This window comes from Amblyomma maculatum, chromosome 2, assembly GCF_055883805.1.
Source record: "Amblyomma maculatum isolate TAMU_Amacu chromosome 2, ASM5588380v1, whole genome shotgun sequence".
Lineage (NCBI taxonomy): Eukaryota > Metazoa > Arthropoda > Arachnida > Ixodida > Ixodidae > Amblyomma > Amblyomma maculatum.
Genome location: NC_139345.1, coordinates 130466744 through 130490751, shown reverse-complemented (window position 1 = coordinate 130490751; position 24008 = coordinate 130466744). Strand labels below are relative to the sequence as shown.

The following is a 24008-nucleotide window of genomic DNA, read 5'->3' as shown; positions in this document are numbered from 1 at the left end:
TCAGAATTCATCCTGACGGTTGGTTTCGGCGTCCACTTGGAGAGTGGGGATGAATTTTGTTGAGTTTTCAAAAACGGAGTGCGAGCGTCTCCCGTGTCTGCATTGTTCAGAGGAGCCTTTGACGTGGCCGCTCCTCGTGCGTTTTGCCGGCGAAGTCGCCGAGCAACAGCGCTTGAATACAGCCTTCTAGTGCGTCCGACGCAGCAGCAACAGCGTACCGCAAGGGTGGCTCTCTGAAGCAGGGTTTGAGCGAGTGTTGCTGAGCGGGACGTCGAAAAAGGTCCCACTTCAGCTGTATCATCAGAGTAGTTGAAATCGCAACGCTAGAGGTGGTGGTGCTGACAAACATTTATTTGTATTAGGAGATGTTTGGACAAGACGCTATTGGCCCAGGCCCTCACAAATCTAGGTGGAGCTCCTATTCTGGAGCCCCAATGGCATCTAACGCCGCTCGCGCCCTGGCGACCAAGGTCCGCTGTGACTGTAGGTCATGACAGCTGAGCAGCGCCGCCTCCCAGGCCTCCCTAGAAGGGTGGGTAATGAAGGGTTGGGAATGGTGGGGATTGGATGGACATGCCCACGCCATGTGGAAAACGTCCGAGAAGGTCGCTCCACCCAGGCTGCAGCCCCCATCAAAGTCTGTAATGAAGTGCTTCAAGACTGCCGGGCACAGCATTGTGTTTGTAAACATTTTGAGAAGGAGCCTTTCGTCCGCTCTCCGGAGACCTTTACAAGGTTCCGGAAAGCGGCGATGGCTGTCCTCATAATATGTGGTAATTTCTTTGAATGTAATAAGACATTGAATGGGTTCGGAGTAGAGAGCACGCGGACCGCCTGATTGGCTAACTCATTGCTCCCTCATGGCCGGGAGCCCAGATGAGATTACAATTGTGAGGGTCGCTGGACTGACAGCAATTTTTTAGGATCCGCTTGGCTAGAGGAGGTATCCAACCCAGCCCATAATTACGACAGGCCTCCTTGGAGTCGGTAATGATGTGTGTTACTACTGGGAGGGAGAGGGTGAGCGCAATCGCGATTTCCTCCGCGTATGTTGTGTTGTGGGCCTGAAACGTGAGTCCTGCCACCGTGTTGGTGTTGTGGACCACTGCCGCGGTGAACCACCTCTCACGGTAGGGACCGGCAATGTCCACGTAGTATACATATTGTTGTCTACCATAATGCCGCTACAGTGCTTCCGCACCCGCCTGGCGACGGCCATTATGATCAAAGTGTGACATGTTGCGGGGAATGGGTCTTACCCTGAGGGTGCGCGTCTCCAGGGCTCTGGCGCTCGTACCCGTTCCTCAAAGGTGGTAGTGCATTGCATGTGTAGTCGTTCAGGAATGCGGCGACCGGATGGCGTTTGTGATAGGCGCGTGTATTGGCTGAAAAGATGAGCCTCTCGGAGTTCCCGATAGGGGTTGACCATCCCAAGGTCCAACAAACGCTGGTTAAATGTGGCAATGGGGAGGCCAAGAGCCCATTTGATAACTTTGCGATGTATGACCTCGAGTTGGTCCTCGTTATGTCTGTGCATGTGAAGGTAGGGGGTTGAGTAGAGAATTCGTGCCGCCCACAAGCGCGGCAGACGACAGTGCTCTAGTCGTGCGCTGCAACTTAGTAGTCGCTAGGCTTATTTTTTTTCGCATTGACGGTGCTCGAAATGGCGCTATGAAATCCCTTCGTGCTATAGTAAATGACCTACTCAAAGGACTGCCTAACTCTTAATCCCATTTTCTAACAATAAAAGCAAAATATGATTAATTTCGGCTGCACTTTTTAGCCGAGGTGGCATGCAAGTGGACCGGAGCAGCCGCACCTCAACGGCGGCAGCTGGCTGTGAGCAGAAACGTTCTTGCATCGCAGCTGTCGCTTTTATTCCAGCCACCGGTACGGGCCAGCGATCCTCAAGAAGGATTCTGTATTGATATTCGGCTTATTATTTATGGGAACAACAAAATGTAGCACACTTTTCTGAGTTTTTCATATCGTCAGCGCGCATGACTCGGAGCTGCAGCTGGCACAGAGCGGCAGCAAGTGCTGCCATCGCACGGTGATTGCTCCCAAAAGCGGCCGTTCGCCCGGCCACTGTCGAAGATATCTCGCCCGGCTTAATCTGTGGCGAACGGCCGCCAGGAGGCAGTTCGAAAGGTTTGACGGAGGAAAATCGCTCCATGTGAGTTGGCCTTAAGACGAGAACCTTCCGCCCAGTAAGGTTCTCGTTTTATTGAGCAAGCAATACTACGCCAGGTTCCAGCCCGTCGCATAAACCCGGCCGGTAGCCACGTTTGACCTTTAGAGCTACAGCAGATGGGGGCCCTCTTCAAATCGTTGGCTAAACCCTGTCGGTAGCCACGCCGCGCCGCAGATGGCGCGTCGTTGCCATACCAACAAGAGCGACCGCAGATGGAGCCCCTCTTCATGCCATCGGTACGGTGTCTAGGTGGGTAGGTGTGCCGACCGGCGGGGGTAACGCGTGCCTTTTCTTCATGACGCCGCAGTGGCGCCACCAGCGAAAGCCCGGTTCATGACCGTTTCCTCCGGCCGTCGCCACGCATGACAGAAAGCGACTCGCTTCACTTTTTTCCAAGTGCAAATAAGTTTATTGCAAACAAGCTGTCTTACGGGAATAGGGAAGGGATGTAAACATATTACAAAGGCAGGGAAGCCGAGTTTAAGGCTGTTTTTTTACGTACAGCGTGTTTGCTGCGTTCCCGATTTTTCAGGCGAGCAACTCCAAACACTGTTATGTCACAATTCCTCGTTCTTAATTTTTTTTCCATTAAATGTTCCACGCCATCACAAGGCAACGCGAATATATATTAACACAGTGCTCAGCTGTGATTTATGCGTGTGCATGGGCGTAAGCAGACCTTGCGAATAAATAAAATAAAACGAGTGCATAAGCTTGCATTGCAAAACGGTATCTTCAAGCTGAACTTTTGAAAGTGCAATAAATGACATGCACACATTAGTGTTTTTGAGTCAGTGAAGTAACACACCCCAAAATCATGCCTATGCGTTCAAAGCACGCGTCTTAATTTCAGGTGTTTTCTTTTTTTTCGCGCGTTTTCACGGGCCAGGTTTCTTCTCTTGACCAAGAAGTGGAGGCGCATGATAGAGTAAAACTTGACGACCCTGTTAGTGATCTCAATCTTATGCTCCTCACAACCGATCATAGGCGGAGGTTTGAGCTGCAGAAAAGAGGTGAAGTCTGCGAGACTTTCTAACTTGTCCTGCTTTCCCAGAAATTCCAAAAATACGCCACATGGAACGATTCCAGCTAGCAGCGTCTGTTGTTATCACACCCTCCACCGTAATTTTTGCTAGCACATCAGCTTTCACGTTCCCCTTCGAGGCGAAAACGCCAAGCACCTGGTGCCACTTTCCCGTGACTGGTTGGAAGAGAACAACTAGGGCGTGATCCGCCAATTCTGATCTGGAGCTAGATGAAAATTTTTCGAGGTCCACCAAACCGTTCACTTTCCCGTAGTGACTGACCGTCAGGTTCTCGGAAAGTTTAATTTCATCCATCATAATGCCGCCACTACGTTGCTGTTCCGTCATGCATATGCCTTTTTCCTTCAATGCAGCAAACACCCGTTTGTTGAAGCCGAATCCGCTTCGAAATCCGCGCAGGTACCGTTGAAGACACGTTCTGCCGGGCAGCAGCATGATCTTCTCCTTGCGCAGGTGCTCATAAAGCCGTTTGCTCCTCATCCGCATTATCAAGCATTCGAGCAGCCACTCGCGCTGGTACTTAAAACCCTTCGTGCTTTTCCGCTTTGAAGCATTTAAACAGGCCATGACTTGTGACTGTTGTCTTACTGGCAAATTTTCTATTCTTGACATGAGCGCGCAGCTTTCTAGTTTTGAGTTCTTCCTCCTAATCTCTTCCAGTTTTGTCTCAAGAGTAAACATATTTCGCTTCAGTCTCTTGAACTTTGCGGTTACAAGCTTTCTCCTCTTTTCGCGCTCCCTCGACCTCCGGTCCTTTGTTCTTTTGTACGACAGCTGATTTAGGAGCAACTTTTTTGCGTATCGGCAATGCAAACAGTCTCCTTGACTTGTGGCGATGCCGACGCATTTGGAGCTGAATGTTGTGTTTCCGTGGATTCTTATTTTCTTGGATTTCGCGAGGACGGTGTCAAGTTGGTCATTGCATTTTATGCCCTGACATGGAATCATGGCATCCACGTCAGCCAAAGGTCCCCAACCTGTTCACGAATTTCCAAATCCAGCTTCTGTGTTACGGCGCCTTGCACGGACACTGTGGCTCGCAGTTTTGACACACAGTGCTCCAGGAGTATTACTTTCACCAGAACGATGCTCTGTCCGCTTTTTCTGCAAGTCGAGAACGCAGAGGCGCCAGAATCTTCAATAGAGTGATGTGTCCAGCCGCTGTGGGATACCGTGCAGGTGGTGAAGTCAATGTCAACCGCACGAGGTGACACTTCGGTTACAGACGTAGAGATACCTTCACTGGAGCTTGAAGGTACTGGATCGTCCGGCACTGTCTCAAGGTCGTGGCTGTCACTTCTGGCAGCCTTGGTTGGGCGGCAGCCTGTGGAATTCTTCGTCTTTCGTTTCGCGGTCACCTTTCTTGTCAGGTAAGCAGGAGCATCGGGCAGGGCAGAAGGCACGGCATCTTTCATCAATAGTGGGTGAGAACGTAGGAGGCTAACAACGTTGCCTTCTATCATATATTTGTAATCCCGTTCGATACACTCTTGGTCAAAATGCCGCTCACACACAACGGAGTGTGGCTGCAACCTCTTGTCGGCACGATGAAGAGCAAGCTCCCACCTTTTGAACAGTTCGGGATCCTGCGGCGCCGAAAACAGCGATACTTTCAGTCCTTTTCTCGATTACTTGTAGCCGGATTTGCAGAAGGATGCGAAACAAGTTGTGTCCTTTTTGGTGTTCATTCCGATCACTTCTCACAAAAAGCGCAGCGCCTGCTCCGCTACGGCGCTTGCATGTGGACGATGACAGATAGCAAACAGAAAACAGGTAGCTAGTGTCGTCTGTTTATTGTTTCAATGCCAGACCGCAAAAGTCTCAGTTTCAGCTACTATTTTGACTGATAACGCAAGTAATAAGAAATGTTTTTAAACAAAAATGAGGTTAACAAAACGGGCGATGCGATTGCGACAGGTAGCAGACGATCCGCCGGTGAGCACCGGGCGGAGAACAGCAGCGCCAGTTTCGTCGTCATGAAGCGGAGGCACGCGGAACTACGCTTTGTGCCCTGCCGGTCGGCACACCTACCCATCTAGCCACCGTACCATCGGGTAAGCCTGGTCGGTATAAAGCCGGTCGGTAGCCAAGCCGCGCCGCAGCTACAGCTGCGCCGCTGCCGAGTGAAGGCGATGGCGTCGCTGAGGAGGAGGCGATGCGCCCTCGTCAGATGTTTCGCAATGAGGAGAGGAGGTGGAAACTGAATATAAAAAATGCGTGTTCGCTTGCTTTGACCGCCCATTCGACATGTTCTCTGATAAACGGAAGGAGAAGCTACGTCGGCTTGCTGCAGCCAGAAGCAACAACGGGCTCAAGAGACGGATGAAGAGTGCCAATGAATTAAGGGATTTAATGCAGTATTGCTTACGCAACCTACCGGGTTTAACTAAAGCTAAACCCCAGTTACCTTTATATATTTTTCTTGAGATACTACCAGTCCGATAGCACCACAATGGTAGTACAGACTACAAAGCGAGAACGAAATGAACAAAACAGAAGCACCCTCTAGTCGGTGCTAAGTTTTAACACTTCAAAAAATTGTACTGATCTGTTCGCAATGAACAAACGTGCGCAAAAATCTCAATGCAACCAAACAGAAAACAATTCGAAAAGTCCATGCTTAACACAAATGCAAAGCGTATTATATCAGGCACTATACTGACAATTCACGAACATCAGCAGAGAACATATTCACACTAGTTGCGAGCACTACATGTTTTGGTAGTTTGTTCCAGTCTTTCGCTGTGGTTAGGAAGAAGGAATTCTGGTACCAGTGCTTAGAAAACTTTTGTTTTTTACATGCCTGCAACGTTTACCCCGAGCGATATGTGAAGTTTTCTCGCTCATGTATTGCTGCTTATCGATGTGCACTATGCTGTTCATTATCTTATAGTTTTTTGTTTCCTTCGTGTTGAAGAGGGCGCAAGTTAGCTAAAGTGTAAAGTAGGGTTACTGGATCTTGTCTTCGAAAGCGAGAATAGATAAGCGAAGTGCACGTCACTGCACTCGCTCCAGTTCGGTTGTGTTTGATTATAGGTATTCCACACCTCATATGCATATTCCATTATCGCGCGTACCAACAACTTATAAGCAGTAAGTTTAGTATACTGCGTAGCAGGCTTACATGACCGCCTAATCAATCCCAATCTTTAGTTTGCTTTGGCGACAATCTTATGTACGTATGTGTTCCAACGCAGGTCTGAAATAATAACACTTCCAGGTATGTATATTCTATTACTCGATTCAGTTTTTTTCTTGCAATAGAGTGCAAAAAGTAGTTCAATGAAAGAGGAAGGCCCACGAAGAAACGCCACATTTTAGCACTGCTTGGCCGCAAAAAGTTTTTTATCGCACTAATGGCAGTATTACTAAATATCTGATCCCGGAGGCGCCATCTGTCTTTGGGGTTGTGCATCACATGTCGATTAGTTCTCGTGGCCACCACAAGTAGGTGCCAATTTTGTCGACACGTTTTCCTCAATTCGAGGCTAGAGGATGGCAACGCTACAGTGAACTAGAATATTTTCCAGTGAAGCGAGCGGAGGGGGCAGCGCCTTGCTACGCGCGTCATCGAGTGTGTCTCCTGAAGCGGCGGCGCTGTTGTCGACCACTCTTGAAGGCGGCCGGCGGCAACGGGGCAGAGCACGCCCGACGGCGCTTCAGTTGTGTGCTGGCTTTTCGTTCAGTGTGGTTGCATTGCACGCGTGTTTTGATGTGAGTGTATTAACAATGAGTGCAAAGCAACGGCTCAACCACTGCTATGCCCCAGGGTGCAGCACAGGATACGCAAGAACAAAAAACGCGCGAAAGTTGTCGCTATTCAAGGTGCCTGCTGATCTTGAGCGCAGATCCACGTGGGAGAGGAACCTACATCTAGGCGACAAGCCGCTAACCGCAGACTGCGCGGTATGGGAGCTACATTTAGAGCCACGCTTCATCGTTAGGGATTATGTGCACCGCATAAATGGCGAGGAAGTGCGAATTCCACGCGGGACACCTATGTTCACCGCAGATGCAGTCCCCACAATTTTACCCAAACTGCCAGTTTACTTGAGCAAGCTCCCCACTTCCAAGAGCAATGAGAAAAAAAGGAGAGGTGAGGACGATGTCGCACCGCGAAAAAAGGCACGAAGGCAGGTTACAGAGGTGATCAAAGATGAACCTGTCGAACCTGCGGCCAGCAACGAAGTATGCGCGGCCGCAACTGTCCCCGCGGTGAGGAGAATGGAAGTCCCAGGGAAGCGATGGGCGCAGCATGAACTTCAAGACGCAGATGGAGTATGTTTTACATTATGTGCTCTCGACTCGCTGTCAGGTGAGGTGACGGTGGAAAAGGCCGTGTTCTGAAGTGCATGACTGAAGTGCATTCTCGTATCAGCATGGACTCATTAGTTTTACACACCGAATATTCTGTGAATTTGTGTCTTGGTTGATAATGAAAACGAATATATATATATATATATATATATATATATATATATATATATATATATATATATATATATATATATATATATATATATATATAAAACCCAAATGAACTGAAATCTGTGTTCCTGTAATGTAGCGTCTTGTCATTTTTTGCCACCTTTGTATGTTATGAATATTCTTTACTCATACGCAAGCTGTACCTAATTCACTTTTCATGAATGCATACTTTTGTGAATGCCTTCTTAAATATGAACTGTCAACCAAAACCAAAGTTTATGTCGCTGTATATGTGCTCCTTTTTATTACAACATTGTTCTTTGCAGTGCATTTGCAGCGTTCAATGCTTCCTTGTCTGTTATTAGTACCCAATCTTCCTCTGACTTCGACACTGTAGTGTACGAGCTAATTTATTGCTCAGAAGGCGTCGGTGTGTCTGCGTTCGTTCCACGGGCATCTCAGCAAGCCTCGTCTGCAGATGTCCTCCCGGTCTGCACGCACGCCTCAACAACCGCTATCCTCCCCCATGGCCATTTCGAAGCACCGATTTGGCCGCTTTGTGAAGAAACGGCCTGACTTCCCAAGAAGAGCCTGGCCTGTTAATGACCTGCAGAGGGGCGGCGGCGGAGCAAGCGACCGTCGTCGGAGCCGCGCGGTGTCGGGTTACGGTACTCGACGTCGGGCAAAAGCGGAGGGAGAAGCCATCGTCGGTTTCGCGCGAGGTCTGGCTTGCTGGCTGAAGTGTTTGCTGCTGAGGGGGAGACCCACAGGGCGCTGGACCGAACGTACAAAAACAGAGGCAAGCCGTGAGCATAGAACGATGGGGGGTCGCTTGTGAACTGGCGACTTGTTTGCTTAAGTGTTGTGGCACACGTGCAAGAATGTGCGGGGCGGGGCTCAGTGATGCAGTGCGCAAACTGTCACCTCGCGCATTTGCGATTGGCCCGCGCCGAAGATGAACCAATTCCCTGCCTAGGGACCTAGGGAGATCCAAGAGAAGAAAACCTGGTGTCCAACATCGGGAGAGGGCTTCCTTCTGAAATCTCCAAAGTGTATACATGTAAATAGACTTCTTGTACTCAGCTCTAATGAAAGCTCCACGTCTCCGCGGTTCCTCGACGCCTCGCCGGTCAACGCTACCCTCGGCTCCGGCCCTGTGCGTCCGGCGTCGCGACAACTGATTGGCAGCGTGGTGGGATCGAACCTGGCTGACTGATGGAGAAGAGCACACCGAGATCACGGAGACTGGCAGTTGCGGACTGGTGAGCGCAGGCATTGCTTTTGAGTTCCCAGGGTAATAAGATAGAGGTGTAATCTTATTTCTGGGGAGGCCACCGCAGAAGCGTAAATTAAAGTACTTCTGGGTGGAGGCCAGGGCATTGTCACACTGCTGTCATGGATTTGAAAAAAACTGCTCAAGTCTCAACTCGTGAGTCTAGGGGAGGAGCTAGGCATCAAGGTTGGCCCTGAAATGAAAAAAAAAATGAGGTCATGGTGGCAATAGAAAGTTTGGATGCCGAGAGTGAGCAAGTAGAAGAGACATGGTTGGAGATTCAGAGAGCCCAGGCGGAAAAGAAAAAGCAAATAGAGCTTGAAGTAGAGAAACTCCGCCTGCACGTTGAACTCAGAAAGACGAACGTTGTTCAAGGAGTAGAGGTAGCAGTCCGACAAGATCTTTATGATCTATGAAAGTTATTGCAACCATTTAAGGTTGGGCAGGACATAGGACTCTATCTTGTGAACTTCGAGAGAACGTGCGAAAAGGCACACTTTGGTCGCAACTCTTGGCCGCGGCATTTGTTAAGTTTGTTGCCTTGCGAGGCAGCGGATGTAATTGCTCGACTCTCTGCGGAGGACTCTGACGACTACGATAAAGTTAAGGAGAGCCTTCTCAAGAGATTTCGTCTGTCGTCAGAGGCTTTCAGACAGAGATTTCGGAGCATTACAAAGAGGCAAGGTGCTAGCTATGGAAAGTTTGCCTATGAGTTGAAGGCAAACCTGACGGAATGGATGGTAGGCGCCCAAGCCAATAATGAGTGAGTACCTCAAGGCCTTAGAAATCATTGCTATCGAGCAATAAACTTCCTGAGGCGAGAGAATTTGGATTCAGGACAAGGCGACTGTCAGCTCGGTGCAGGCAGCGGCAGGACTTGCGGACGAATACGTCTCCCGCCGAGGGGTGCGAGAGGAGCTTTCTCCCGCTATGCCGACTGATAAGGGAAATAGCGTGACAGGGTCAGGACTGGGAAAGCGCCAGTGGAGTTCAGGATCTAAATTGGGAAATATGACAACGGGCAATACGAAAACGCTTAGTGTTGAAAAGTCGGAAAGTGAGCCTCAAGGATCGGGGACGAATGATTGGTCACAGAAGAGTTTTGAAGCGCGCAAACCCCCAGTTTGCTATAACTGCCAAGATTTTGGGCACATTGCCGCGGGATGTCGAAAACCAAAAGTTACGTTCGCATGCACTTGCGATTTGGTGAAGAATGAGGAACTACTCAATCCTTACTTGTTTGACTTGACTGTCAACGGGAAAAAATTCCGAGTGCTCAGGGACAGTGGCGCAACATTTGACCTTGTACATCCTGACTACGTGGAACAAAAACAGTACAGCGGGAAATGTGCGTGGATAAAGCCGATTCTGGAGGAATCTAGTGTTTGCTTTCCAGTAGCGCAAGTCGTGATCACTGGACCTTTCGGTGAAGTTCGTACTGAGGCTGCAGTTTCAAACAAGCTGCCACCGCAGTACCCCTCAGTTCAGTTCAGTCGTTCAGTCGTGTCCGACTCTTCGTGACCCTATGGACCATTTCACGCCACGCTTTCCGGTCTCTCACTATCTTCCTAACATCACATAACTTCATCTGCAGTGCCTCGAGGATGCCATCTAACCATCGCGTTCGCTGCCTACCCCTTCTCCGGCGACCGTCAACCTTTCCCAACATCAAATCTTTCTCCAGCGACTCCTCTCTTCTCATCAGATGACCAAAGTAGCTGAGTTTTAACTTTAGAATTTGACCCTCCAATGAGCAGTCAGGGTTTATGGTCGACAATATCGACTGACTTGATCTTCTGGCAGTCCAAGGAACTCTCAAGAGTCTTCGCCAACACCACAATTCAAACGCGTCAATTCTTCGGCGGTCAGCCTTTTTCACAGTCCAACTCTCGCATCCATACATCACAACTGGAAAGACCATAGCACGAGTTATACGGATCTTGGTTGGCAGACTAATGTCTCTCCTCTTTACTAGGCGGTCAAGGCTAACCATTGCTCTGTTTCCCAGAAGCAGGCGTCTCCTAATTTCATGGCTGCAGTCTCCTTCCGAGGTAATCTTGGAGCCCAAGAAGAGAAAATCTGTCACAGCTTCCACTTCTTGTCCATTGATGCTCCAGGACTTGATAGGGCAAGACGCCATGATCTTTGTCTTTTTGATGTTCAGTTTAAGCCCAAATTTCTCACTCTCTTCTTGTACGCGCATCAGAAATCTCTTGAGTTCCACTTCACTTTCTGCCATTAAAGTGGTATCATCCGCATATCTAAGGTTGTTGATACGTTTTCCAGCAATCTTCACTCCATATGAAGACTCGTCCAGACCGGCCTTCCTCATGATGCACTCTGCATATAGGTTAAATAGGCAGGGCGACAGTATGCAGCCTTACCTCACTCCTTTCTCAATCGGAAACCAATCGGTAAGACCATGCCCAGTTCTGACTGTGGCCTCTTGTCCTTCATACAGGTTCCTGAGGAGACAGATGAGGTGAATTGGAACTCCCATATCTTGGAGAGCTTGCCACAATCTGCTGTGATCTACGCAATCAAATGCTTTCGCATAATCAATAAAGCAGAAGTAGATGGGTTTCTGGAACTCTCTTGCTTTTTCCATGATCCAGCGGAGGTTGGCAATTTGGTCTCTAGTTCCTCTGCCCTTGCGAAACCCAGCTTGCACGTCCGGAAGCTCCCGATCCACATACTGCTGCAGCCTACCTTGGAGGATTTTCAAGATCACCTTGCTAGCATGCGAAATAAGTGCGATCGTGCGGTAGTTGGAACAATCTTTGGCACTGCCTTTCTTTGGAATGGGGATGTAAACTGACCTCTTCCAATCCTGTGGCCACTGCAGAGTTGTCCAAATCTTCTGACATAATGTATGCAGAATGCTAACAGCGTCATGGTTGAGGTTTTGAAGCAACTCAGCTGGAATGCCATCACTTCCGCTGGCTTTCTTAGCAAGACTGGCTAAGGCCCATTCAACTTCACTCTTCAGGATGCCCGGCTCGAGATCAGTAATCACAACCGTCTTATGTTGGGTTTGCACATTCGGGTCCTTCTTGTACAGTTCTTCTGTGTATTCCTGCCACCTCTTCTTATCTCTGAGGCGTCAGTGAGGTCCTTGCCTCGTTTGTCCTCTATCACGCCCATCTTAGCACCGAAGCTTCCTTTGATATCTTTGATTGTCTTGTACAGAGCTCTTGTGTTCCTTAATTGGATGTTGTCCTCAACTGCTTGGCACTGTATGTTCAGGAAGGCATTCTTATCTCTCCTTGCTATTTTCTGAAAATCCGCATTGAGAACCTTGTATCTTTCTCTTTCCCCCATAACTTTTGCCATCCTCCTTTCCTCAGCTATTTGCAAAGCCTCTTCAGATAACCAGTTTGCTTTCTTGCATTTCTTTTGCTTTGGAACTACCTTAGTAGCAACTTCTTGTATTATATCACGAACATCAGTCCACATCTCTTCGGGCTCTGTCTTCTAGATCTAATTCTTGAAATCGATTGCTCACTTCCACAGCATATTCTAATGGAATTTGATCCAGATCATACCTGAAAGGCCTTCTAGTTTTCTGAGTTTTCCTCAATCGAAGCTTAATTTTGGCTGATGATCGGTGCCGCAATCGGCCCCAGGCCTTGTTTTTACTGCTTGTATAGCGCTTCTCCATCTCTGCCGGCAAAAAATATAATCGATCTGATTCCTGTACAGACCGTCCGGTGAAGTCCATGCCTCTTGTGCTGTTGAAAACGAGTATTCGCTATGGTCAGGTTGTTTTCTTGACAAAACTCTACTAGCCTCTGTCCAGCTTCATTTGACTCGCCAAGACCGAACTTGCCTACAATTCCGGATATTTCTTCACTCCCGACCTTGGCATTCCAGTCTCCTACGAGAAAAACGACGTCTGATGATGGGGTGCAGTCTAAAAGGCATTGTAGGTCCGCATAAAATCTCTCAACGTCAGCTTCTTCAGCAGTAGTGGTCGGTGCATAGACTTGGATAACTGTTATGTTGAGAGGGTGACCTTGGATCCGAAGTGAAATCATTCGGTCGTTTTTGGGGTTGTACCCTAGCACTGCTTTACCCATTCTTCTGTTTACTATGAGAGCGACCCCATTCCTTCTCTTGGATTCGTGCCCACAATAAAAGACATAATGGTCGCCGGAGTTAAATTCTCCCATTCCGGTCCACTTGAGCTCGCTGATACCCAAGATATCAATGTTCAATCGGTTCATTTCTCGCTTGACGACATCCAGTTTACCTTGCGTCATAGATCTTACATTCCATGTTGCTATGTGATATATCTCCTTGCAACATCGGACTTTCCGGTCGCTTCCCGACACATCCACAACTGAGCGTCCTTTTGGCTTTAGCCCAGCCGCTTCATTCGTACTGGAGCTACTAGGAATCGCCCTTTGTTCATCCCCAGTAACATGTGGGACGCCTTCCAACCTGGGGGGCTCATCTTCCGGCGTCATATCATTAATGGTATTGTGACTGGCCATAGGGTTTTCTTGGCAGGAAATACTGGAGTGGGTTGCCATTACCTTTTCCAGTGAATCACATTTTGTCAGAACTCTCTGCCGTGACCTGTCTATCTTGGGTGGCCCTACACAGCAGAGCTCACGACTTCATCGAGTTTCGCAAGCCCCTCCGCCACGACAAGGCAGTGATTCATGAAGGGGCAGTACCCCTACTTGCTTTCTAACCGAACTAACCAGCTTCTGAGCGCTCAAGGAAAAAGCTTGACAGGGGTAGTCGTTCAGGCGCTCACAAGAGCTGAGGCGCGTTCCCTTGCTGGCAAGCTAGAGAGGAATGAGGCTGACTCAGGGCAGGAGGAGAGAGATGTTGCGGGTGCACAGTCTCCGACATCGCAGAGGAGCGATGAACAAGGGAGCGGTGAGGGGGTGTGAAACAGGCAGTTCAATGAAATGAAAAACAAGCAGGCCCCATCACACTTCGATGAGAGAGAAACGAGAGATAATTCAGACAATACAGGACAATCGGAAAGTATTGGAAGCGATTGTAAGGGGTTGTCTGTGCTTTCGTCGATAGTGTCGCTCGATCAAGGACTCGGAAAGGTAAAGAGAGAAACGCTCATTAAGGAGCAGCAAGATGCCAAAAGTGTAAAAGAATTGTGGGACGCAGCCAACATGGAGGAGGCACAGGCTGGAGCGGAAAGTTACTACGAACGAAATGCAAAGTTGCAGTCGTATCAAGAAGGCGATCAAGTCCTTGTCCTGCGCCCATCGCGAGCGAATAAGCTCAAAGATCAATGGGAAGGGCCGTTCCGAGTGGTGAAAAAGCTTTCAGAGACGAACTACGAAAACGAGTGGAAGCGAAGGCGCCTAGATGTCACGATCTATCACCACCACCTCATGAAGCGATATGAGGGCGAGATTCAGGCAGTCAGCATGGCTTTGAACGTCCGTGAGGAATTAACCACCGAGATTCCTCAGCTGGGCAGCTCTAAAGAAGAGAGGAGGCCTATAGCGTATGCGATAAAGAAAGTGATTGTTTGGTTTGGGCATCCCAAAAATTGGCATGCTACCTCTACGGAACACCGTTCGTCGTTGTGACGGACCAGTGCCCACTAACATGGCTCTCGCAGATGTAGGGGAAAAATTCTCGACTATTGAGAGGCAGCCTTGCGCTCCAAGATTTGAGCTTCAGTGCGCGGTACCAAAAGAGAAAGACAAATGCTAAAGTCGGTGGCTTCAGCCGTGCATAATACTCTTTTCAGCGCTCAGTGAACGAGGAAAATACAAATGTATCCTGCACTATTCTAATAAGTGTTTAAGTTGGGTATTGTTGCACTGAATGTTTCTTAGCAGTTTTCATAAGTGAGTGAATTTGTAGCTCTTTTTGTGAACCGAAGAGAGGGAGTGAGATAGAAAACGGAATGGCAGTAGTGTGACAGGGTCCGCAAATATGGTACTGGGCTGAGATTTTTGTTTATCGTGCAATAGCCTGGGAGCTTGAGAGCTTTTGCTGGCGCTTGCTTGGTTTGTGGCGCCAGTCTTTTGCGATTTAGGAGTGGCCCAACCACCGTACGAAGAAGCTGATCTCTAACGTCGAGCAGCGGAAACTCCTCGCCGTACGAGATCTTCCCGTCGGCGGAGGAGCTGTTGTGTACGAGCTAATTTATTGCTCAGAAGGCGTCGGTGTGTTTGCGTTCGCTCCACGGGCATCTCAGCAAGCTTCGTCTGCAGATGTCCACCCGGTCTTCACGCACGCCTCAACAACCGCTGTCCTCACCCATGGCCATTTCGAAGCACCGAAACGGCCTGACTTCCCAAGCAGAGCCTGGCCTGTTAATGACCTGCAGAGGGGCGGCGGCGGAGCAAGCGACCGTCGTCGGAGCCGCGCGGTTTCGGGTTACGGTACTCGACGTCGGGCAAAAGCGGAGGGAGAAGCCATCGTCGGTTTCGCGCGAGGTCTGGCCTGCTGGCTGAAGTGTTTGCTGCTGAGGGGGAGACCCACAGGGCGCCGGACCGAACGTACAAAAACAGAGGCAAGCCGTGAGCATAGAACGATGGGGGGTCGCTTGTGAACTGGCGACTTGTTTGTTAAAGTGTTGTGGCGCACTTGGAAGAATGTGCGGGGCGGGGCTCAGTGATGCAGTGCGCAAACTGTCACCTCGCGCTTTGCGATTGGCCCGTGCCGAAGATGAACTAATTCCCTGCCTAGGGACCTAGGGAGACCCAAGAGAAGAAAACCTGGGGTCCAACATCGGGAGAGGGCTTCCTTCTGAAATCTCCAAAGTGTACACATGTAAATAGACTACTTGTACTCAGCTCTAATGAAAGCTCCACGTCTCCGCGCTTCCTCGACGCCTCGCCGGTCGACGCTACCTTCGGCTCCTGTCCTGTGTGTCTGGCGTCGCGACAACACTTGTATTTACTTTTTTTTTAAGGAAATTCTTTCAGTGTATACATTCTGTTATCAATTTATAAGTGTATAATTTGTTGTGTACAAGCCGTACATTTGTTTTGGAAAGCGAGGGAAATGCTTTCAGAGTACATACCTTTTATCTAAGTAATATGTGCCGGGTTGTCGGCGTGTACTGATGCTGCTTTGTAGGGGACGAGGACTTGTCAAGCTGCTATCGCAGCCTTTTGCCTCGCCTCCCCCATCTTTGAGATAAATGGATATATATATATATATATATATATATATATATATATATATATATATATATATATTAATCGCGTATATCCCGTGAGAAATGGTCCCACGAATAACTATTACTTTGCGATATTGTGTGTCTCGAAATATGTCGGCACTGCGACAGTTTGTAATACATAAATAAAAAAACTTTACAGTGCGCTCAATAGCCTTCGTCTGTTATTGCTTGCTATTGCGGGATCGCCATTGTACACTCAATTCAGTAAACATCCGCGCATGTCAAATATCTTCAAATATTAAAGATAAATAGCGAGCGCGAAACAGAACTACGTTAAGAGCGGGGCTACATAACGAAGCGCACTTTCGAGTCTCGTGTGCTGGCGTCGCACGCTGCGAAGGCGAGCCGAGCGTTCAAGAGTGGTCGATCGCAGCGCCGCCGCTGCAGGGGACACGGCATGCGTCAGGCTGAGAGGCGCGGTCGCGCCACTGGAAAATATTTTCATTTGGGTCAAACGAGCTGCATTCGCTATCGCGTATAAATTGGAAATCGCGTATAACTTATTTGTACAGATTGAGGGTTAGACAAAAAAGAAGCCTAGATATTTCGTCATTTAGCAGGCGAGGAAGTGAATGGGCTCATAACCACCCCCACCCCCTTACCCACAGGATCTCTAGGAATTTTCAAGACCATGCAAATTGTCCAACTGAAGGCGCATTTATATATTCGGTAACTCTACATGACCTATATGGAATTATTACTGAGGGATTGAATTGCAGGTTTTAACACAATGGAATACATGAGCAACGGAGCAAACCCGCGTGCGCTGAAAAATAATACAGAGAAGCAATCTAACAAAGCGTGTCGATCAGTACGTACACATTCCAAATGACCCATACTGCAGACGTTTGCTATGGGTTGGAATTTGTTACGTTGTTTTCCAGATTTGTTCATTTGCCTGGTCCAAGCATCAAGCGTATCTATATTTCAATGAAAGAGCATGTGCTGTCAATCGCTTCCTTAAACACGCTCATGGCTTCATTTATTACCATCATAGCGTTAAGGGCACGTTAGATACTCCGCCGTCAGCGTTCGCGTTCCAAGCGAAAAATCAATAACGTGTGCCTGGAAGAAGTACTACTTGGGCGGTGACATGACTGGCACTTCTTGCTCGGCAGTTGCCTGACGTCACAAGAGGCCGTGGCGTCGCGGTTTTGAGAGGAGTTGCCAAAACGCTGGCAGAAAAGTTCAGGCACTGCAACGAGGAGTCGCAAGAGGAGTCTTAGACGGGAGCCATTAATACTCTCACGGTACCTAAAGCCAAAGCTCAATTGTCCCCGTATTTTATGCACTACAATTAAAGCCTGATCACGACTCTTGGCAGCGCCCTTTAGTTTTAATAACGGGTCAGAGCCGTTTTCCTTTTGATTTGTACCGTGTTGAACTTATCTCTTCCCGTGACAGCCGTTATGGACATGCCGCCGAGGATGTTCAACACCTATTAAACACCTTATCCATGGAGACGCTAAATTACTTCTCAACTGCCTCCATTATAGGATTGTGCAAATCTTATTGCCATCCGCAAAAATTGGCTTCAACAAAGGAAATTCTGGGAATTACTTATATTTTTTCTCTAGTTAGAGTAACACGTTAGATAATTATGCACATCGAAGTTAGGCTTTTTGTATTACCTTTCACCTCTTCCTTCCTACTTGTCCCCTTGATCATACGATTCACGGGAAGCGCCCTCACACAAAACGAGGTATACACTTAGGAGACCGACCTTTTATTGCACCCCTGTCCAGGCTAGTCACTCTTGCTGATCTAACTATGCCGGTCATGCCGTTTTTATTTATTCATTGCTCTGCTTCTTTTCCTTTACATTTATTTTTCATTACCATTTCCTTATTTTTTCTATCTTCACTCTATATTCTTCTGGTTCTAACTACTCCTGCTTTCTTATTTCCTCTCGCATTTTACAAATAGTCATTTTAGTTAACTAACTTCAAAATTTCAGCTCTATATATTTGAAATACCCCCCCCCCCTCCTTGTGCTAAAACCTATGTAATACCCTGCTTTGGCGGGCTTTTTGGGTTAATTTTAATACATAAATAAGTATGTAAATAAATAAATAAAAATAAATATATTTTATCTGATTTTTTTTGCCTATTGTTACGATTCGCCATAGACATGTAGGACAACCGACGCGGCCCCAGCGCAGTATCAGTCAAAGCAGCGAACATTTCGGCCATTTCAGCGCCGTGCAACTGGCCGCACACACTTCCTCCCATAAACGTGTCCCGGCGTGTCGAAGCCACACGCGCCGAATGTGTGTGCGTGTGCAAACGCTGGCCAAGCCAGGCGCTCGAGGGAGAGAGCGTCGCCTTCGCTCGTCAGCCGGAGGTGGAGGAGATTTCTGTCGCGACATCGAGACTGCGTCATCACAGCTTGCTCGGCGAAGAATTCTCTCCCTTTCGCTCTAAAGTGACGAGCGCATAAAAAGCAGCGGTTGATTCCGCTGTGAGAGAGCTAGATTGCTGAGAGACTTTCTCAGACCTCGTAGGACGATGCCAGACATCAGCTTTGTGAGCGTGCCACTTTTCTCTCCGGGCTAGCTTCTCTGCCTGTTCATACGTGATATTGAATTAAACGTTGGTTTTGTTATTTGACGCCTCGTCTTTGCCAGGACCGTTGATGCCGTCTGCCGAGCCACGGAGCCGCCAGGCCAACGCTACCGATGGGGCTGCAACTCGCATGTAACAACTGGTGGCAGCGGTGCGATACCGAGGCGCGAGCCACATGTAACGCTATCAGTTATCTTTTCCTGTTTTCATTTTCTGGATATTTGTTTTTTCGTCCTTGCGTTTTCTTGCACTTAATTTTATATTTCAGTACATCTGCTTCATCAACTGGCCCCCATCATCAAGATAGCTTCTTCTTTGTCCAGGATGTTTCCTTTCATTGTCATATTTTGATTTGTGCGACTTATTCTTTTTTGACATGGTTGTTATTCTACATAAAGGTTATTTCATTCACAATAGCCTTGCTCATACGGTAATACCGTTTTCATTCCTCTCTGCTCGCTGAGGAACCTTCGTACATTTTCAAGCGTTACCGTCCCCTATGTTATTCTTCAATTAGATTTTAATTCAAAATTTTCTATTCTGGTTACATTTACTTAGGTTACTTTATTTTAAAAATGCTTATGCTTTGCAGGATCAAGTGCTTACTCGCACTTCTATTTTTGTTTTTATTTTAAACACGGAATGGGGTGAATATCCGAGCAGTATGTGTCCTGATAATTCGAGCGTACTCTGGTTGATATGCGTTCAAAAACCTGTGTATGAATTTCAGTTTTGGGCAAAGAGGTTCATTGCCTGCGTTTCGCTTCTCTTCAGATGGAACACGTACAGCGACTCATATTTAAAAATTGGTGCTCAGGCTTTGTGAACATCCTCCTCTCTACATTTCATCGGAATACCTCGCGCCGAGCCAGCACTAATTAATGACGCAGTGAGTTCAGCTGCTGTGCTATTCTCCACATTAATTTATTTCTCAAAAGCAAGGACATTACCTTGGTTAGCTTGCATTTCGTCTAGCGTTGACGTCGATTTCCCCGCATTTTAGCCTAGTATTCCATCTTTCTTTTCTTTTTTGAAAGCAAAAATTTTGTAATTTAATTTTAAATGTCGAGAGATTTCTTTACTGCTTTTTTCTCTCGATATTTTTACCAGAAATGAACATTTAAGCACCATGTAAAACTCTCTTAAATGTTTCTTCATACTGTTAAAAGCGAAAACATACATCACTTTTCCTCTGCGTGTTAGCGCGCCTGCAGAAACAGAGAAAGTAAAAAACGAGGTACCTCTACCAGAAAGCGACAGGCGCCAAGGACGAACATGCTTATTTTTCGGGGGGCCATCACCTATCATCCTCGAGGTAGCTCCTCAGCTCCGCTTTTGTCCCCGTACTACTGGCTGCCTCCCACATCTGTGTCATGCACCGGTGTTACGGAAGTCCAAGGTATGCTGGCGCCTTTCTCAGCGCCAACGCTCATGCCCAACGAAGCATCGCCACATCCGGTGCCGATTCGTCTTCCGAATCCTAGCGGCCAGCATGGTGTGTCACCCGGGCTTTTAGGTGAGGCTGGTACCAGGGCAGGAAGATCCGCCGACATCAACTTCCCACAACCTCAGAGGGAACCTAAGACGAACAAGAAGCTCGGCTACATGTTTCTCACCCTGTCCGCAATCGGCTTCATTGCTTTCGCTGTGGTCTCATTCGCCGTTAGCCAGCTTTTGCGCGAAGACGTCAGCGGTGATCGATGGCAAACTGACGAAGACGCCGCACCGAAGTCTCTGATCCCCGACGCTGATCCCCGACGGCTGGACGCGAGCGCTAACAGCGCTAGTGGGGCGGCTGCTTACAAGGGTATGACGCTGGCAGAGGCCTCGACAAATGTCACGAAACTGGCGGATGATGCCGGCCTGACGGGCAGCACCACGACTACACTCATCAAGGGTCGCTCGAGGAAGATCTCCCGGCGCGGTAAATACCCCAGCTCCAAGAGGCACCAGCGCCGTCTTACGACGGTCGAATATGCGAGCTCGCAAGGCGGTTCGCAAAATACTAAAACGCCAGAGCATTACCGTGCTTTGACATCTACGGTTGCCGACCTGCACCACATACTATCGAGTAGGCCTGACTTTAGTACACTGCTTAGGCTGAAGAAAGTAACGCTGCCGAAGCGTGATAAAGTTTTTAGTCGACTTCACCACGTCGCCTCGGCAGCACTTTCTGGTAAAGGCAGTGCTCCCACAATGAGCGATGGAAAATGGATAAAGGCTGCCAGGAAGCGAGAAAATGTGTGGGCTACTCCTGAAGGCGGGGCCACATCTGCATCAAGGTACCATGCACAAGGGTAAGCCTTTTGTTAGACAGAACTTTGTATTTGTGGGTTTTAGAAAGTTCCGCTGTGCATTCCATTGTAGTGATCTAATTTTCTAACATGCCTCAACGCTCTGTTATCCACCGCGAAGTTTAGCTCCGCCTTTCGTAGATCATTTGCCTGATAACGTTAGACTAGGTAAAGTATGTTAATACGGCTTAAGTAGCGAACATCTTTCATATTACTAAACGTTGAGGCCTCTTAACGCCATTCTGCGCTATCCATGGAACACTTAACCGTGGTGCATGATTTCGACATATACACACCTCCGCGAGCAGCGCAGGTTTATGATTATCTCGCCTGAGGTATGGGGAAAATGTTGCGTCAATAACGAATTGGAACTTTTTGTGAACGCTGAATGTTCCAACCAGGTTAACGCGTGCAGTGACCGTAATTTAGCGGAAGTGACAACCTCCAGACTGCTTTCCCCGGTTCGCAACAACTGATGTATGACGAACCGGTTCAGAGTAATTGCTGGTTCGATTGGTTTATAGGTTTCATTAAAAACAAACTGTGCAGCCAGGAACGACACATCCAGGAGTTTTTTGGGGTCCCGCGTCGCGTAGGCCGCAGGATTGCAGCGCATTGAAGGCCCTCTAGGAGGCGCATTTGATTTCAAGCAACTTAATGTCAGTTAGCGCATCATTCTGGAAGCTTGTTGTGAGTTTCACGAAACGCACGATTGCTCTTCCTGCTCTTGAGTATATAGCGCAGCAAGCCTTCTGCACGTAACTGTCTCCATAAGACTAAGACATATCTCGTGCGATGGTCGAGGCTGCTGCTTTTTCATGCCGGGGTACTGCGAATCGTGTAGCATTCGGCTTTAGACGCTTAACAACATAACCGGTGAAGAGCGCTCATGTTTTAAGTAGAAGCGCCAAGATCACAGTATCATGCGTCCCTCATAACATGCATTGATTCGGCACATCGATGGCAGTGTCTTAATGTTCTGCCCGCCAAACTGGCCGCATGTGCGTGGCAAATTCAGCTCCACGTGTCTGCATCCAGATAGGCGAGTGTACAGTTGCTGACAGCGGTTGAACGAAGTGCGCTGCAGTCGTGAGAGGACAGACAGCGGTCAACCACATCAGAAGACCAATATCAACGCTTTGCCTCCGCGACCATTCTCAATGACGCTTGGTCTATTGCAGGCGCGTATAGGTATCAAGTCCGACTATAGACAGCCACACAATGGCAAGAAAGCCCACTCCAGTGGAATCTCAAAATAACGCCTTGAGGGGCTAGTTGGTGCTGGATCATATTCAGATATGGGGTGCAAAAAACACAAACACAGGAGAAGATACACAACACACGCGCGTGTGTTGTGTATCTTCTCCTGTGTTTGTGTTTTTTGCGCCACCTTTCTGAATATGACCCACTCCAGTGGAATTGCCGCTCTCTCAAATCAACAATTAGAAGTTCGCGACAGAACTTTGTGAGATAAAATTTTCGTTTAGCTAAACAACATCCTTAACTTGTTTTTTGTATTGCACCTGACTGTTCTTAAATTGAAATTATTAGGATCGAGCTGGCGTGAGTTTCTCGGGCGTAAGGGGAAGCCTCGTATATGCAAGAAGGCATTCAGATGTTATTCGTGACTTCAACGCAGACTCTTGTAATTAAGCCTTCAATGTGCTTTTCCAGGTCTACCAGATCACGGTGATAATTACCGGGATCCTGAAGACGCGCAGAACACCAGCTCCTTTCCAGAAGTCGTCTTGCTCTCTCTCTCTCTCTCTCTCTTGAAAATATTATCAACGTTGAAAAGACAGTTTAGACATTGGTGATTTCTTTACAGTCCACGGATTATTGCTACGGAAGGCATATTCAGGTAGGGCCTGTAGAGCTACTAGTCGGCTGAAATGTGATAGCGACCTCATTTCACCTCGTACTGAAGCAGATCAAGTGTGCAGCATCGTTTAAGGTGGGCGTCCGTTGGCTGATGAATACCAACTTCATAGCGATGTTTAACATAATAACCGACCACCATTTCATAAGCCGTTGCTCATTCTTCTTCCCTAAAACTTTCTCTAGGTTTAACGGTCTCACTTCAAATCTAGAGCTGAAAACGTGTCACCACTTTTTTATATTTGAAAATAACATGCTGCTTCACCTCACCAAAATTGTGGGGAAGGGCATATTTTAACACTAAGTTGTATGTGAACGCAATGTCTTCGCATTCCATAAAATTCGACTGAACCATGCAGTCAATTTATTTTCAACTATATCCTCGAAAACGTCGCGGGTTTTGTTTTCCACGTTCTGGTTATCGTTGATTGATAATTTGATATATATTGAAGTCCTAACTACCAATCTCTACGTACAAAAGGCAACGCTTAAAAGAAAAATATTGCTTAAGGCCCGAAGATCCCGTTCAGTGGTTTTATAACAACACTGTGTACTGTTTCATAGCCGCCTTACCGCTATAACAGATATACCGCGAAACAGGGCTTGACGACGGTCTCGTTTAGCCTTTTTTTTTAATTAGGTTCATACATTTAATGCAAACAATGCAGCTTTACAAGCGCGTATCTTAGAATTAAAGCTCGAACGTCGCTGACAGTAAAGCACAATAAGAGCTTATTCCTGTTCATTTAATTTTAGCACAAACTTCCTTGTTTTAGTTTTCTTGTGTTAATAAGGCAGAGTCCAGTTTAGTTTGTTTTAAGGTGCGTGAAGGCCTTAGACACTTGCGCCAGGAAACAAGATATGTCCAGACAAGCATTACAATGTACATCGACATGATAGGTACTTGCCTCAAAGAAAAGGGGATCCTCGAATGCGAAAAATATTGCAGGACTGTGCTTAAATTACCTTTTTTTTCTTATTCTTTTTTTTTTTGCATTTACAGACTAGGTTCATTTTGGCTATTTGCTGAACAGCAATCCTGACTCATCTGAAACTTTTCCTTCCTACGTTTGCGATTCTTTTGCCTGTGAGTAGTAACAGTGTGCTATCAGCGTAACCAATTAAAAACCCTCGTGAGTTTCAAACCAAGTCA

At 47.7% G+C, this 24008-nt stretch overlaps 1 pseudogene; it reads left to right on the top strand.

The window, feature by feature from the left end:
* Positions 1 to 24008, top strand: part of LOC146199883 (uncharacterized) — a 189085-nt pseudogene that overhangs the window by 106543 nt on the left and 58534 nt on the right.